This window comes from Nerophis lumbriciformis, linkage group LG12, assembly GCF_033978685.3.
Source record: "Nerophis lumbriciformis linkage group LG12, RoL_Nlum_v2.1, whole genome shotgun sequence".
Classification (NCBI taxonomy): Eukaryota; Metazoa; Chordata; class Actinopteri; order Syngnathiformes; family Syngnathidae; genus Nerophis; species Nerophis lumbriciformis.
In genome coordinates this window covers 35,196,598-35,215,652 of record NC_084559.2, presented here as the reverse complement: position 1 = coordinate 35,215,652, position 19,055 = coordinate 35,196,598, and the positions used below count along the sequence as shown (strand labels likewise).

Here is a 19,055-nt window from a genome sequence, read left to right as displayed (position 1 = left end):
AGGGCAAGGAAAAACTCACAACCCAGTGGGATGTCAATGTGAATGACTGAGAAACCTTGGAGAGGACCCCCCTCTAGGGTAGACCGGATGCAATGGACGTCGAGTGGGTCTAGCATAATATTGTGAAAGTCCAGTCCATAGTGAATGTAACATAATAGTGAGAGTCCAGTCCATAGTGGAGCCAGCAGGAGACCATCCCAAGCGGAGACGGGTCAGCAGCGCAGAGATGTCCCCAACCGACGCACAGGCGAGCGGTCCACCCCGGGTCTCGACTCTGGACAGCCAGCACTTCATCCATGGCTACTTGGATGCCAAGTGGGTACAGTTACTGAATTAGTCATACCAATGTGAGAGTCCAGTCCAGAGGTCTACATCCATGTCATAGAGAAGGGTCTGCCACGACTTAAAACAGACTGGTACCTCTCCAAAGATTACGCGTGGCCACCTGGTAACTTCTCCATGCAGGAGAAACAGGCGAAAAAGAGAAGCGGCAGGTCAAGTGGTGTAAAACAGAGTCTATTTAAACTAAGGGTCTCAAACTCAATTTACCTTAGGTAGAGTCAGGGTGATGCTTGGCCACACAAAGTATTCGCTTCTGAACCCCCGTGACCAAATGTGTTATCTAATCAGATGTGTTATCTACTTCTACCAGCAGCTATGGCGACCCAGAGCCATGACAGACCTTCATTATAAATGTAAAATTGAATATAAAAATGTTATATTTTCACACTGTTGAATTCCCCAGGAGACGGTCAGGAAGTTGCTCTTTGTGCTGTCCAATGTGTGTTTGTTTCACGGTAATTTTCGTGTTTGGACCGTTCTTTATAGTGGGGGTTGAAGATTGCTAATAGGCGCCCAGGCTGCAATTACACTAAACCAGGGGTGTCAAACTCGTTATTGAGGGCCACGTCGCCGTTATGTAACAGTAAAAATGATATATGCATATAATTGTATAAGGATTCGCCTAATGATATTGTTACACAATTGTCTATGCATTTCATTATTGTCATTTTTTTTACGTCCACTGTAGAAAACATTTTCAGTATATTTTGCGATAAAAACTGACAGCTGAGTCGCCAGAATTTTATCATGCAATTTACCATGTTTTTTTTCTTCATGTTTTATGTTTTTTATATACCCCTGTTTACGGTAAAATTCTGGCGACTGAGCTGCCAGTTTTTTGGTTTTTTTTAATTCTATTTTACCGTAATTTCTACGATTGGTGTTTTTAAACGGTGTCGCTGTTTATTTTACAGTCAAATTCTGGCAAGAAAGCTAACAGTTTTTACATTTTTTACAGTTCACAGTTTGATGGATAGCTTGCTTTAAAATCATAAGTCAAGCAAGTATTTTAGTACTTATTTTCATTCAACGAAAAAAATGTAGTACATTTTTGGGTAGAATTTTCTCAAACAAAACCAGTTTTCTTTCAAATAATAAATACATTTATTAGAGATGTACATTTTATGGAGGCATGTGGTTAATCATAGAACTGGCACCTAATCTTATTAAAAAGTATTGATTCCTGGTTGATTGGCAACACTAAATTGGCCCTAGTGTGTGAATGTGAGTGTGAATGTTGTCTGTCTATCTGTTGGCCCTGTGATGAGGTGGCGACTTGTCCAGGGTGTACCCCGCCGTCCGCCCGAATGCAGCTGAGATAGGCTCCAGCACCCCCGCGACCCCAAAAAGGACAAGCGGTAGAAAATGGATGGATGGATTTTGAATCGAGAATCGTTTTGAATCAAGAATCGATTCTGAATCAAATTGTTACCACCAAAAATCTTATCGTGTTGTGCCTGAACATTCACAGCCCTAATATCTATCCCTATACTCTATTCTCACCGACCCACTATTTGAAAAACAGTTTCAGCCTTGTAGACCACATCTGACCTCATTTACATTTCAAAATACGGGCAATTTCCTGGTAAAGTGAGTAAAAATTAAGTGATTTTCATTTTCATCACAAATTGATGGCCTCAAACCCACGTCCTGTATCTCATGAGCACGTCACTAAACACTACTTCATTCCCACATGTACGACAGACAGAGGGTCTAGGATGAAAGTCCCTGGCGAGCAGAGGTGGGTAGTAACGCGCTACATTTACTCCGTTACATCTACTTGAGTAACTTTTGGGATACATTGGACTTCTAAGAGTAGTTTTAATGCAACATACTTTTACTTTTACTTGAGTATATTTATAGAGAAGAAACGCATTTTACTCCACTCACATTGCAAAACAACTCCATTCTTTTATTATTGGTACGGTGTGTCCTCATCATAAGGTCAAGGTGGAGGCCATCCCAGCTGACTTCAAGCGTAAGGCGGGAAACAGCCTGGCCTGGTCACCAGTCAACTGGCCCTTTTCTAGCAAAAGTTCAGGGACTTTAAGTTCCTGGAAGCTGGAACTAAAGGTTCCAGTACAAGTGTGTGTTTTGTGTTTGCAAAGTTCAGGGTAGTTGACACAAGTCAGGCTGATGACGAATGCATGAGTGATCCAGTATATTACTACACTGATAGCGTGTAAATAAACACAATATTAGGTCATATTTATTTTGCCAAAGAAATAATATGCAAACATGTTAACACTTTAGTATGGGGAACATATTTACCATTAATTAGTTGCTTTTTAACATGCAAATTAGTAACACATTGGCTCTTAATTAGTCATTACTAAGTACTAATTAATGCCTTATTCTGCATGGCCTTATTATACAACCAGCAAGCCATTAACTAAGAGCCTTCCCTCAATAACTTCAGAATTATTGCTTATTAGTAGAGAAGTCCGATAATGGCTTTTTTGCCGATATCCAATATTGTCCAACTTTTAATTACCGATTCCGATATCAACCATAACCGATATATACAGTCGTGGAATTAGTCGTGGTGTGGGGGGGTGGGGGGTGGGGCTGGGTTGAGTTGGGGTGGGCGGGGGGATCGTGTTTGGTGGTAGCAGGGGTGTACATTGTGGCGTCCCGGAAATATTAGTGCTGCAAGGGGTTCTGGGTATTTGTTCTGTTGTGTTTATGTTGTGTTACGGTGCGGATGTTCTCCCGAAATGTGTTTGTCATTCTTGTTTGGTGTGGGTTCACAGTGTGGCGCATATTTGTAACAGTGTTAAAGTTGTTTATACGGCCACCCTCAGTGTTACCTGTATGCATTGCACTCACCAATGTGTGTGTTAAAGCCGCATATATTATGTGACTGGGCCGGCATGCAAAGGCAGTGCCTTTGAGGTTTATTGGCGCTCTGTACTTCTCCCTACGTCCGTGTACACAGCGGCGTTTTAAAAAGTCATACATTTTACTGTTTGAAACCGATACCGATCATTTTGAAACCGATACCGATAATTTCCGATATTACATTATAAAGCATTTATCGGCCGATAATATCGGCAGGCCGATAATATCGGACATCTCTACTTATTAGTAACCCTAACCCTAACCCTAACTCTCATATGTTCCCTTAGTGTCCAAATAACTCTAAATTAAGTTGTTGTTACTTAGAATTTGTTCCCCATACTAAAGTGTTACCACAGATCTTTATGACTTGAAAACAAAGTGTACGTACCTGATTTGACATAAAAACTCAGGTTTTTGTCCGTAGTGTCCAACGGTCAGAAAGTGGTGCTCTCAGTAAATGATGCATTCATTGGGGTCAGGCGGTTCCTTTTGATCCATTTCAGCTGTAAATAACAATACATAAATAATTAATGTCAATGTTTATCTTACGGCGACAACATAAACGCTTAAGATTTGGCGTTAGCCTGTTAGCATGAGCATTTGTTTCACTCGGGGTTGAGATGAATAACGTCACAAAAATGCCGTCTCACTGACGACTTTTGCAGCATGTAACAAAGTAAATAGTGAATATTTGTTCGTTACATTCATCCTTCATTTCACATTTATCTTCAAACTACGAGGTCGGAGTTTCTGTAAGCAGCTGAAGCTCCAAGTTTTGCTGAATACTACAGTAAATACAGCAGAACCTCGATTTATGAACTTAATTAGTTCTTTGACATGGTTTGTAAACAGAAAAGTTTGTATAGTGAAGCAGGGTTCCCCTTTAAAAAACAATGTAAACACGAATAATTAGTTCAAACGTCCCTGTTTTAGTGGAAAAATGCACACTTTGAAGACACTATAATGTAAGTGTACATATATACACATATATACAGTATATATATATATATATATATATATATATATATATATATATATATATATATATATATATATATATATATATATATATATATATATATATATACACATATATATACTGTATATATGTATATGTATATATCAGTGACGTGCAGGCGGGGGCCTCACCTGCCATCATGGAAAGAAAAAAAATTTAAAAAGAAAAAAATATATATTAAATTGTTATATGTATCCAGTGATTATACTATAAAGTTATTTTCCATTTAACTTGTGGAAGTAGTGTCAAAGCGCTTTGAGTACCTTGAAGGTAGAAAAGCGCTATACAAGTACAACCCATTAACTTCACCAGTTTTAGATTATTTTTATTCAAAATCGCAGAATTTTTACATTTGCCATTCAAATACTGAGAAGAGACGGTGCGGTGAACAGCAGCCAGTCGAGGCACGTCACTCAGTGCCTCAACATGGACGGACTCGGCTATCTGCTGGTCTGCTGTGCAGTGAGACCGTATTGCTATATGAACTATATTATACATTTCCATAGTTTAGTTAGCTGAGGTATATAATGTACAGTGTATTTTGTCAACAACTGTATGTGTGTAAAGTATTTCTTGTGCTGAGCGATCATAAAACGGCTGCAAAAGACGCACTGGCTGAGGCTCGCCTCCTGCACCCCCGCCGTAGAATGCACGGCAACCCCTGATGGGAGTGTTATATCAACTAAAGCCCACACTTAAACTTTCCACGTGCAAGATTGAATCTATTTAAAAAAGTTATTTCATAAGAAGTCAAAAAGTGCAAAAACAATAATGTTCGTGTTGGAGGAGTTGCGAATGACTGCTGGGCCACAACATTAGGTACACCTGCAGACTGCAGGTGTATCTAATTCACAACTCCTCCAACACGAACATTATTGTTTTTGCACTTTTTGGCTTCTTATTAAATAACTTTGGTAACCTATTTTTATGGGCTTTCCTCTTTGTGATGTTAAGTTCCTGTTATGCGCTGTTATACAGTATATGCCTTGAGCTCTTATTTTGAAGGCGCTAAGAGCGGAATTTTGACACGTTGGAGTGGAGCGGAAGTTTTTGAAAGAAGGTAAATAAAGTGGTCCTCGTGTAAACTGGAGCCTCCGTGTTTGTTATTTTGTAGTTTCATACAGTATAGGCGACATTTATAAATCCTCGGTTACACTTTTTTAAATAGATTCAATCTTGCACGTGGAAAGTTGAAGTGAGGGCTTTAGTTGATATAACACTCCCATCAGGGGGTTCATTAATCCAGCACAACAGCGGCGCATTTATAAGTAAAGGTAAGACCATAATAACGTTTTTTTATTAAATGTGCTTTTTTGTGTGCTACAGTTTGTATGTGTAAAGTTAAAGTTAAGTTAAAGTACCAATGATTGTCACACACACACTAGGTGTGGTGAAATTTGTCCTCTGCATTTGACCCATCCCCTTGTTCACCCCCTGGGAGGAGAGGGGAGCAGTGGGCAGCAGCGGCGCCGCGCCCGGGAATCATTTTTGGTGATTTAACCCCCAATTCCAACCCTTGATGCTGAGTGCCAAGCAGGGAAGAATGCTGGTATGAGCTTTTAAACATAACCCGTTAACTGCTGCCAATCAAATGGTGAATAAGATACTCTTTAGGGTTCATATGTTTGTAAATCTGACTGTGATGAAGTCAGTGCCTCACCAGCCATCAACCTCACCGCACGTCACTGGTATATATGTGTATATATGTATGTATATATGTATATATCTATATCTATATCTATATCTATATCTATATCTATATCTATATCTATATATATATATATATATATATATATATATATATATATATATATCTCCTGATGATTGAGGGTACCCCCCCTCATGAAACAGGCCTGTAGAGATGAAATAGTCTTGTGATTTTTTTCCCACACATACATATATATATATTATATATATATATATATATATATATATATATATATATATATATATATATATATGTATATATATGTACATATACATACATATACATGTATATATACAGTATATACATATACATACATATATACATATACATATACATACATATATACACCTAACGTATATATATATATATATATATATACATATATATATATATATATATACAGTACATATCAAACCAACATGAAAAGTGGTTAATGGCTCAACAATCTCTTTTTTATCCAAACAACACAACAACAGCAAGCTCAAATGTCAACCTGCGCACACACACAGAAGTCTCTTTGGTGCGCTCCAAAACAATAACCACCATGTGGTTATAATAAAAAATAACAAAGGGAAAATTATATTACATCTGCGGTCTCCTCCAAGGTTTCTCATTGTAGCCCATTGGGTTGAGTTTTTTCTTGCCCTGATGGGGGATCTGAGCCGAGGATGTCGTTGTGGCTTGTGCAGCCCTTTGAGACGCTCGAGATTTAGGGCTATATAAATAATCTTTGATTGATTGATTGATTGACTTTCAAATATATAAGTCAAATTTAACTATTTGATACTTGTTTATATTGACAAACGTGATTTCGATGGCAATACTGGTCAATTAAGGACAGTTATTACCTATTGTGTGCTATTGTGTACTTAGCTGCTGTGTAGCTGCAAGTCTCGTGGTAGTCAATGCCTTGCATGTTTACCTTTTGTAAAATACTGCTTGTATCGGAGATTTTACACACAAGACGATGTAATGCACTGTTTGAAACAGTTTGAAATTAGGTAGTAAATCTAAAAACAAATTGGGTCCATTTTTCTTTTTTTTTCTTTTTTGTCAGGGTATCGAGTAAGCGTTTACATATTTAGACTGCGTGACCACATACATATGCAAGAGGTGCCTACAGGACCTGATAATTAAGTCAGGATGCATGAGCGAAGGCAAGCCAGTGCACCAGGAGACAGAACCATAAATTCACCACAGATAATGTTGCAGTTCAGGCCAACTAAGCAAGAAGCTGCCGTGTCACCCAGCAGAGCCTCCATTCATCTCTGTTGCTTGTGTTTCCAAAGATGGATGGAGCTGGAAACATTGGTCACTAACCCCCCCCCCCCCCTCCCCACCCCCCACCCCCCATTTTCTGTACCCAATGGGAGACACCACCTGGTGGACAAGTGTGCCAGTGCAGCTAAGGGGCAGCTTCGCAGTCATGGCTGCTCTCCGAGGGCCGCTTCTAACAGTGAATGAATATAAATTCATGTATAATCCCCTCATGATATTACAAACCCCATTTCCATATGAGTTGGGAAATTGTGTTAGATGTAAATATAAACGGAATACAATGACAATACAAATCCTTTTCAACCCATATTCAATTGAATGCACTACAAAGACAAGATGTTTGATGTTCAAACTCAAACTTTATTTTTTTTTTGCAAATAATAATTAACTTAGAATTTCATGGTTGCAACACGTGCCAAAGTAGTTGGGAAAGGGCATGTTCACCACTGTGTAACATCACCTTTTCTTTTAACAACACTCAATAAACGACTGGGAACTGAGGAAACTAATTGTTGAAGCTTTGAAAGTGGAATTCTTTCCCATTCTTCTTCAGTCGTTCAACAATCCGGGTTCTCCGCTGTCGTATTTTACTCTTCATAATGCGCCACACATTTTCGATGGGAGACAGGTCTGGACTGCAGGCGGGCCATGAAAGTACCCGCACTCTTTTTTTACGAAGCCACGCTGTTGTAACACGTGCGGAATGTGGCTTGGCATTGTCTTGCTGAAATAAGCAGGTGCGTCCATGAAAAAGATGGCGCTTAGATGGCAGCATATGTTGTTCCAAAACCTGTATGTACCTTTCAGCATTAATGGCGCCTTCACAGATGTGTAAGCTACCCATGCCTGATGATATTATGAACCGTAGATGTCGAAATCCCTAAATTTCTTGCAATTGCACTTTGAGAAACGTTGTTCTTAAACTGTTTGACTATTTGCTCACGCAGTTGTGGACAAAGGGGTGTACCTCGCCCCATCCTTTCTTGTGAAAGACTGAGCATTTTTTGGGAAGCTGTGTTTATACCCAATTATGGCACCCACCTGTTCCCAATTAGCCTGCACACCTGTGGGATGTTCCAAATAAGTGTTTGATGAGCATTCCTCAACTTTATCAGTATTTATTGCCACCTTTCCCAACTTCTTTGTCACGTGTTGCTGGCATCAAATTCTAAAGTTAATGATTATTTGCAAAAAAAAAAAAAGTTTATCAGTTTGAACATCAAATATGTTGTCTTTGTAGCATATTCAACTGAATATGGGTTGAAAAGGATTTGCAAATCATTGTATTCCGTTTATATTTACATCTAACACAATTTCCCAGCTCATATGGAAACGGGGTTTGTACTACACAATTTCCTATGCATTTGATTATTGGTCTTTTTTTCGATGGATACCATACTGTACTTGCCTTTGAAATCATAATTCAGGGGAACAAGACAAAAAAAAGTATCATAATATAGGGGTTTTTAAACTTCTTTTTTTTTTTTTTACCAAGGGCCAAAAAAGTTAAGGTATGCAGGGGCCATTTTGATATGTTTTTATTTCGTTTAATATTTAAAGAAAAAACTTGTGTTATAGGTGACAAAGTTCACTATTATTAATTATTACAGGGGTAGAAAAACAGTAAAAATATAAAAACAAAAATAGATAATGAAATGAGAAAAAGCAGACATTTTGATACTAATAACTAGTAATACACTTTGTCACTAAAAACACATAGCTGACCCTAACTTTTAAATATACAGAATTCTCCAGATTATAGGCCACAACTTTTTTCCAACCCTTTGAACCCTGTGGTTTATCAAACGATGCAACTATTTTATGGAATTTTCTTCGCTAACAGCCATAATGTTTTGTATTCAACAAAAAGTTTTCATATTAGATTGACAGCGACACCGAAAAGGTATGTTATTGTCAGTGCTACGGTGCCATCATTTGGAAAAGTTCACACACTGCAGCTGCTGTTTTCGTGCATTGAACTGGAATAATAACTGTCCATAGTGTTTGGAAGTTTTAAAATATAACTAAAACAATTAATACTTACTAAACCGACCCATGTGTGATGTCTGTAGCAGTTTTTTCATGCATATTTCTATGTGCTATCTTAATGTAGTCAAGCTAGCATCGTTAGCATTAGCTAATATGCTAACACCTTTCCAACTATCTTTGTTAGTATTATTAACTTATAATGGAATTATTTTTGTATTTTATTGTATTTGTATTCAGTTTCGTAAATTCACCAAAACATCAGTGTGAAGTTATTGAGTCTTTTTGGCTGAATGGGGAGCTAGCTTCCGCAGCTAGTGGGTCCGTGTCGATGACTTCCGTTTTGTTTGATCAGCCATTTTACTGCCGTGTTACAGAAATCATTTGGAACCAATTATGTAAATAAACATCCACAAAATCTTTTGTAACGGTATATATCTGCGCCTCATTGTTGAGTGTGGCTAATATATGTAAAAAAAAATATTCAAAGATTTGGAGGTTGTGGGCGCACTCTATAGCCCGGAAAATACGGTTTATAATGCTTGTTTTTATCTTTTTTTTTATTAACAAAATAAAATAATTTCAAAATGGCCCACATACTTTGACTTTTTAGTATACGACCCTTGGTGGAACAAGTTTGGACACCCCTGAGCTATCAAAATTAAAATGGTATTTTTCTCATTACATCAGAATTTTTTATTTATTTATTTATTTTTTTACATTTTTTTTGTTGTTTTTCATCCAAAAATATGCTGCGGGCCAACAAAACTTGAGGTCCTGGCCGCTCTTAGGAAACCTGTGTTAACATAATGTTTTTTTGCATAGTCAGAGTTTAAAAGACATACAATTCTCCATCAAAATTTAAAGAACAAATACATTAAGTAAGAAAGATAAAGTACTTTATTGATGCAGGCTTTTGCAGGCCACATAAAATGATGGGATTTGAGTTTGACACATGTGACCTACGGTGACAACACCACCAGACTGGTGGTCAGTCATTTACTGTGTGACGAAGAACGCGGCTATGCCTCAATACTTCACCAATGGCCTTAAAGATACACACACACATATATATATATATATATATATATATATATATATATATAGTTGGCCGGGGGCTTCCATGCCCCCTGGTAGGGTCTTCCAAGACAAACAGGTCCTAGGTGAGGGATCCGACAAAGAGCGGCTCGAAGACGTCTATGAAAGTACAACAACCGAGACTCCGATTTCCCTCACCCGGACGTTGGTCCCCGGGGTCCCCCTCTGGAGCCAGGCCCGGAGTTGGGGCACGATGGCGAGCGCCTGGTGGCCGGGCCTGTCCCCATGGGGCCCGGCCGGGCACAGCCCGAAGAGGCAACGTGGGTCCCCCCTCCAATGGGCTCACCACTCATGGGAGGGGCCATAGAGGTCGGGTGCGTTGTGAGCTGGGCGGCAGCCGAAGGCAGGGCACTTGGCGGTCCGATCCTCGGCTACATAAGCCAGCTCATGGGACGTGGAATGTCACCTCGCTGGGGGGAAGGAGCCTGAGCTAGTGTGCGAGGTGGAGAAGTTCCGGCTGGATATAGTCGGACTCACTTCGACGCACAGCAAGGGCTCTGGAACCAGTTCTCCCGAGAGGGGACGGGCTGGGGTAGCAATTCTTGTTGTCCCCCGGCTTCAACCCAGTGGACAAGAAGGTAGCTTCCCTCCGCCTCCGGGTGGGGTGACGGGTTCTGACTGTTGTTTGTGCTTACGCACCAAACAGCAGTTCAGAGTACCCACCCTTTTTGGATACACTCGAGGGAGTACTGGAAAGTGCTCCCCCGGGTGATTCCTTTGTCCTACTGGGGGACTTCGATGCTCATGTTGGCAACGACAGTGAAACCTGGAGAGGCGTGATTGGGAAGAATGTCCGCCCGGATCTGAACCCGAGTGTTGTTTTGTTATTGGACTTTTGTGCTCGTCACGGATTGTCCATAACAAACACCATGTTCAAACATAAGGGTGTCCATATGTGCACTTGGCAGAAGGACACCCTAGGCCGCAGTTCCATGATCGACTTTGTAGTTGTGTCATCGGATTTGCGGCCTCATGTTTTGGACGCCCGGGTGAAGAGAGGGGCGGAGCTTTCTACCGATCACCACCTGGTGGTGAGTTGGCTGCGATGGTGGGGGAGGATGCCGGACAGACCTGGCTGGGTCAAACGCAGTGTGAGGGTCTGCTGGGAACGTCTAGCTAGAGTTTCAATTCCCACCTCCGGAAGAACTTTGAACATGTCACGAGGGAGGTGCTCGACATTGAGTCCGAGTGGACCATGTTCCGCATCTCTATTGTCGAGGCGGCTGATTGAAGCTGTGGCCGCAAGGTAGTTGGTGCCTGTCGTGGCGGTAATCCTAGAACCCGTTGGTGGTCACCGGTGGTAAGGGATGCCGTCAAGCTGAAGAAAGAGTTGTATCGAGTTCTTTTGGCTCATAGGACTCCGGAGGCAGCGGACAGGTACCGACAGGTCAAGTGGTGTGCGGCTTCAGCGGTCGCGGAGGCAAAAACTTGGACACGGGAGGAGTTCGGGGAAGCCATGGAAAACAACTTCTGGACGTTTCGAAGCGATGCTAGACCACCATCCGCCGCCTCAGGAAGGGGAAGCAGTGCACTGTCAACACCGTATGGTGAGGATGGTGTTCTGCTGACCTCGATTGCGGATGTTGTGGATCGGTGGTGGGAATACTTCGAAGACCTCCTCAATCCCACCAACACGTCTTCCAATGAGGAAGCAGTGCCTGGGGTATCTGTGGTGGGCTCTCCTATTTCTGGGGCTAAAGTCGCTGAGGTAGTTAAAAAGCTCCTCGGTGGTAAGGCCCCAGGTGTGGATGAGATCCGCCCGGAGTTCCTTAAGGCTCTGGATGCTGTGGGGCTGTCTTGGTTGACAAGACTGCAGCATCGCGTGGACATCGGGGGCGGTACCTCTTGATTGGCAGACCGGGGTGGTGGTTCCAACTATCGTGGGATCACACTCCTCACCTTCCCGGTAAGGTCTAACTAATTGTACTGGAGAGGAGGCTACGCCGGATAGTCAAACCTCGACTTCAGGAGGAACAGTGTGGTTTTCGTCCTGGTCGTGGAACTGTGGACCGGCTCTATACTCTCGGCAGGGTCCTGGAGTGTGCATGGGAGTTTGCCCAACCAGTTTACAAGTGCTTTCGACCGTGTCCCTTGGGAAGCTCTGTGGGGAGTGCTCAGAGAGTATGGGGTATCGGACTGTCTGATTGTGGTAGTCTGCTCCCTGTACGATCAGTGTCAGAGCTTGGTCCGTATTGCCGGCAGTAAGTCGGACACGTTTCCAGTGAGGGCTGGACTCCGCCAAGGCTGCCCTTAGTCACCGATTCTGTTCATAACTTTTATGGACATAATTTTAGGTGCAGTCAAGGCATTGAGGGGATCTGGTTTGGTGGCTGCAGGATTAGGTCTCTGCTTTTTGCAGATGATGTGGTCCTGATGGCTTCATCTGGCCAAGATCTCTCACTGGATCGGTTCGCAGCTGAGTGTGAAGCGACTGGGATGAGAATCAGCACCTCCAAGTCCGAGTCCATGGTTCTCGCCCGGAAAAGGGTGGAGTGCCATCTCCGGGTTGGGGAGGAGACCCTGCCCCAAGTGGAAGAGTTCAAGTACCTCAGAGTTTTGTTCACGAGTGAGGAAAGAGTGGATCGTGAGATCGACAGGCGGATCGTTGCGGCGTCTTCAGTAATGCGGGCGCTGTATCGATCCGTTGTGGTGAAGAAGGAGCTAAGCCGGAAGGCAAAGCTCTCAATTTACCGGTCGATATACGTTCCCATCCTCACCTATGGTCATGAGCTTTGGGTTATGACCGAAAGGACAAGATCACGGGTACAAGTGGCCGAAACGAGTTTCCTCCGCCGGGTGGCGGGGCTCTCCCTTAGAGATAGGGTGAGAAGCTCTGCCATCCGGGGGGAGCTCAAAGTAAAGCCGCTGCTCCTCCACATCGAGAGGAGCCAGATGAGGTGGTTCTGGCATCTGGTCAGGATGCCACCCGAACGCCTCCCTAGGGAGGTGTTTAGGGTATGAGGCCACGGGGAAGACCCAGTACACGTTGGGAAGACTATGTCTCCTGGCTGGCCTGGGAACGCCTCGGGATCCCCCAGGAAGAGTTGGACGAAGTGGCTGGGGAGAGGGAAGTCTGGGCTTCTCTGCTTAGGCTGCTGCCCCCGCGACGGAAGAAGATGGATGTATGGATGTATGTTTATATATATATATATATACATATACATATACATATATGTATATGTATATATATTTACATTGCTTCTTTAGGAATAAATTACATATAGGTATATTATTATTTTCGCATAAGTAGAAAAATGTGGTAATATTTTTTTATTGTTGATTGCTTTTAAAGTAAAATAAATAATAGATGATGAGTTAATTTATATCATTTTGACACAGGGAAAAAAAGGACTAAATTAATTCAGAAAATATTGAGTTGATTTTTTTAAATTGCTAGTTTTGATCAACAGAGTATTTCAATTAAATTTAATTGAAAAATTATTTTAACAAACTGGATTTATTGATTTAAATACCTAATTTCATCGTGTGTCAACAATTGAAGTGATTATCTTAAGTCGGTTCAATGAAACACTTGTTTTGGTTTAAATAAATCAAAAATATAAGAATATCAATACAAATGTGACGAATATTAATCATTTATAAATAATAATACATGAATACTTATTTTCACATTTTCTATACATTGTCACAATTGTATTTTTTTCATTATATATATTTTCTTCTATTATAAAAAGCATCATTTATTGTTGCATTTCCTCGATCGTCCTGAACAATAAGCCATGAGCATCACCAATGGCCTTAAAAATACAGATATATTGCCATTCTAAGAATAAATTGCACATATTCCATTTTGGATATCAATATAACTGTTGATAATGTGTGACATGCATATGCTGTACTGTATGTCCTCAAAAGTTAAGAAAATTATTAGAATAGCAATAAAAAGTGCAAATGTGTGCCAAATATTTATCAGTTATAAATAATAATACATGAATAATTATGTTGACATTTTTCTGTACATCATCACAATTGTATTATTTTCATTGTAAACATTGTCTATTATAGATAGCATAATTTTTTGTTACATATCCCTGATTGTGCTTTTTTATTTTATTTTATCTCCATTTTAATATATCCATCCATCCATTTTCTACCGCTTGTACCGTTCGGGGTCGCGGGGGGTGCTGGAGCCTATCTCAGCTGCATTCGGCCGGAAGGCGGGGTACACCCTGGACAAGTCCCCACCTCATCGCAGCATTTTAATATATATATTTTTTTTTTTGGGACTCACATTAGCTTATTAGTATTATTTCCAAACATTGTTATTTTCTCTTTAATGAGAAAATGGTGACATTCAAACACAGGAAATGAACAAACTTTAAATGACAAACTATAACAAATACAACATATAATAAATATAAATACAAATTAGAAAACTGTAATAATATATAACATCTTCTTATAATCCTTTTGGGACATGCTGAATAGTGCAACTGTGACCCAGAATGTTCATGAATGTATCAAAATAACCATAATAATGGTATAATCATAAATAAACGCTGTGATTAAGTTGCTTTTTTTGGAAGGTGAAATTATTATAGAGCAATCCTTGCTGCCCAAAATTGTTTTAAGGGAAACATAGAAATACTGGCCTCTGTTGCCATGGCGACAGTGTGCTGAGCAAAACTGGGCAATACATGCAGTTGTGTAAATACTTACACATTTTCTCTTACACGTCGCACAGAGGGGAAAAAAAGTCCCTCTCCCCTCTTGGTAAAATATCCCCGAGGAAGATTGTGGTCCTGATGCTGCGTGTCATCATTGTATATTTCCCCCCTGTGGAACAAGAAGGGATTCTCTTAGTGTTTGACGAGAAAAAGCCACTTAATCTCTCTCTTTAGTCTCCATCTTGCACATCTCCCCCCCCCCCCCAAAATCTCCTAATAAGCCGTCTTTCTGTCTCCTGTAATTTGGCAGACGAGTCTATTATATGATACGCTCATATTTTATTAATGAACCCCTGCGGTGAACACGCATACCTCTTAGTGGATGCGATGATGTGACGCACAGAAGGAGCCCTCTTGTGTTAAAAAGTGATTTCAAGTCCCAGGTTAGTTTTTATTGTGTCACTAGAAGGCGAGGTGATATTAATGAAGTAGGTTACTGTTACTGCACACTTCATTACGCTCCCAGCAGATCAATGACAGTATGCAGCAGGGCAGCTTTAAAAAATGCACAAAACGGCAAAATATATACTTCTTAAAAACATGTACATGTAAAACATAGGGGTGCAAAAAAAAATTGATTTTCGAATGAATCGCAATTCCTACTTGTAACGATTCAATAAACGATTAAAAAAACAAAACAAATATTTTATGTATTTCTTTAAACCTGTCTTGTGCATGTTGATGTAGATCACAGTCATTTTAATCTTGGGCCCCATCGCAGATACCAAAGCCCTTGGAGGGCCGCTTCATGTTAATATTACACAGTTATCGTTGTTTACTAACAAACTAATGGAAAGCCTGCTAGTGTAGAATGTTCATTAGAAAAGGGTTTGAATCAAACAAAGGCAAGGAATACAGTCGGAACGGGATTCAGAAGGCACTATTTGTCGCGGTTTACCTGACACACGAAACGTGACGAATTGCGGTTGTGCACGATCCGCTTTAGCCGTCATTCCAACTTTGACCCCAGCGTCAGTTGCTATGTAGAGTGGAGCTTTCCCTCATTGTCAGCAGATGGCATTGCAAAACTATGAACCCCACTCTTCCTCTCATGCGAGATCTACCCAGGAATGGGGCCGTATAAATCCCTTCCCCACTGTAGCTTGTTGCATCAAACAATATTGAGTTAAAAGCTGCATTTGCATGCCTTCATGCTTTTTTTCTGTAAAAATGTAGATACATTAATCAATAAAGATGAAATAAAGTTGATGCATATTATTTCCAGGCAATCGCGGGCCACAAAGAATAATGGGGCCGGGCTAGATGTGGCCCCCGGGCCTTAAGTTTGACACATGTGATGTAGATGATCATATCAGCTGTGCAAATTTACTTTAAAAAAGAGAAGTGTTTCTTATTGCCTTATTTGTATTTGACTTTATTAAATGTTTAGGTAGAATTTTATCAAACAAAACCAGTTTTCTTTTAAGTAATATAGAAATGTATCAGCTGTTATCTATTTCATGAAGGATTGTAGTTAATCATAGAATTGGCACCCAATGTTACTAAAACAGTATTGATTTGGAATCGAGAATCGATTCTGAATCGAAACAATACCCCTAAGAATTGAAGGCCCATAGCCCAAAGATTCACAGCCCTAATAAAACCCCTTGGTGAAATATTAATTTGCTTGCAGAACTACAATAAAATCCAAAATCATTTGTCAATGTAAAAAAAGAAAATAGTATAAAAAGATGAACATGTTTTATTTACTTGTCTAAACATAATTCATACTTTTTTGTTGTTGTAAATGTTGTTTTGGTAACCTCAAATTGTGCAAAATGAAAAAAGCCATAGAGAAGTACATTGAGCGCAAAAATTATGACTAAAATGGTGGCGCCGTATTTCCATTTCCATTTGCACTTTATTTTCCAAAACACATTCCGATATATTGTATCAAGCCTCTCACTGTAGGTCAGCTGGGGTAGGCTCCAGCTTACCCACGACCCTAATGAGGCCAGCGCTACAGTATGAAAAACGGATGTATGAATGGTATTTTTTAAATAATATGAACACTTTCATCCACTTTCTATTCAGTGACAAAGCCAGAACAACAACAACACGCTGAACAGTCGTCATTACGACAAAGCATATTTGTATTCGGTCTGTGGTGTCGCCATTTGGCATGATGTGGAAAAAAAGAATTCAAAACTTACGGGAGCTCGAGGCTAACTTAGCATAGCATATCATGAAGAACTTAGCATAGTTTAACCAGAAAAAGTAAACTGTAGCATACAGCTAATATCAACATAAACCTTTGCGAGTAGCGAAGAAGAATCTTGCAAGGACCGGCAAGGCTCGACGGGTAGGAATAAGGGGCATGATTCTGATTGGGCACAGGCGCTTGTCCCATTCAACCAACGGAGGCCGGTGTGTTCAAATCAGTGCCCCTAGCAACCAGAGGTAAACAAGGAACGCTGAAACAGAAATAAAGCTAAACCTAGGTGAACTATTACAGGAACCTAAACAGGACATGACCTGTGTGGGGGCAGGTCATAACATTCGACAAATTCGTACAATTAGGGGTTCGGAAATATACAGCTTTGTCACCTATAACAGATTGGTACCGGGCCGCACAAGAAATAAAAAAAAATAAAAAATAATTTTTATTTTTATTTTTATTAAATCAACATAAAAAACACAATATATACATTATATATCAATATAACTCTCTGCAGGGATACAGTCCGTAAGCACACATGATTGTATTTCTTTATGACAAAAATTTAAAAAAATACCATTATGGGTTATGCGATTTTAGTTTATTTTTTTTCAGGTTTTTTTTCAAATTTTCAATTTTCAAGCGTCACAGCTACAAACAGGTTGGGGACAACTGACCTATGACACAAATGATAAGATAGCAATGTTTTTTTTCAATAGTTTGGCATATACTGACGAGCATTTAATTATTTTTTTTAATCATCGTTAATATACAAAAAGTATAAAAGTGGATAACCCGCATTCTTTCATTTTTTTTTCCTTGTTGGAAAAAGTTTGGACACCCCTGGTATTGAGTTTACCGAGCAACACCACGCAAACTGTTATATTGTGCATTAAGTATTTCAGAATAAGTCTCAAATGATTAGACTTCACTTATTTTTTTAAAGCTGCACAGGCTCATGTTTTCTTCAAAAAAAAAAAAAAAGTATTTTGTGTATTGTTGTGCAGATAGACTATAAAAATGGGACCCATTACCTCCCTGCTTGGCACTCAGCATCAAGGGTTGGAATTGGGGGTTAAATCACCAAAATGATTCCCGAGCGCAGCCACCGCTGCTGCTCACTGCTCTCCTCACCTCCCAGGGGGTGAAACAAGGGGATGAGTCAAATGCAGAGGGTGATTTCACCACACCTAGTGTGTGTGTGACTATCAGTGGTACTTAACTTAACATATACATTGAGACACGTGTGTAATTAATCTACAATGCATGGCTTACACTTGTGTGTGTTTTTGTAGCTGCAATTTACCAAGTGTCATGAGAAAAACATTGAGATTCATGAACTTGAATATTTGTAATGAATGCCTAATAAAGGAGAGGTGAGTAATACATTTACCTCCCACGGGCACCAAACATGAAGGAAACAAGATGAATTAGCATCTATTTACTGTTTTTTTGCGTTACTTTAGCATAGTGGATCCTAAAAAATGTCACCAAGTACCACCTAAGAAAAAATGTCTCTCCAAGTGACACCATTATGATGAATATTAAAACACAGTAGCAAAGTAGGCCTAAGCATTCATTAAAAACAAAGCAGAGGTTTTATATAACAAGTATATTTAATGCTTTTTGGCACAGTTTGAACAACAACAGTTTAATCAAGTGATTCACTAGATCAGACCTGGGCAAAATAAGGCCCGGGGCGTTAAGCTTTTCAATCTGGCCCGTCAGACATTCCCAAATAATTGGTTTTAGATCTTTAAGATGGAAACTGCAGCTGCCAATATGATGTGCAGTGATGTTTTCAAATGGCCGTAAGTCTTGAACTATACAAAGTATTTCAAAAGTTTGAATCTGCGCTTTTGCATGATATACTAGTTACTATGGTAATCTAATTAGTTACAATGGTAATCTAATTAGTTACTATGGTGATCTAAGTCA

The 19,055-nt window shown here is 40.0% G+C and overlaps 1 long non-coding RNA gene across 1 annotated transcript in view; it reads right to left on the bottom strand.

Annotated features, from left to right (window-relative positions):
• Positions 1–261: 261 nt before the first annotated feature.
• Positions 262–19,055, bottom strand: part of LOC133623305 (uncharacterized) — a 29,756-nt gene continuing 10,962 nt past the window's right edge. Inside the window, exons 2-4 of the long non-coding RNA XR_009817871.1 lie at positions 14,952–15,068; positions 3,572–3,686; positions 262–452 (exon numbers count right to left, since the gene is read on the bottom strand). This is a non-coding gene — a long non-coding RNA (uncharacterized lncRNA). The remainder of the gene's footprint in view (positions 453–3,571; positions 3,687–14,951; positions 15,069–19,055) is intronic.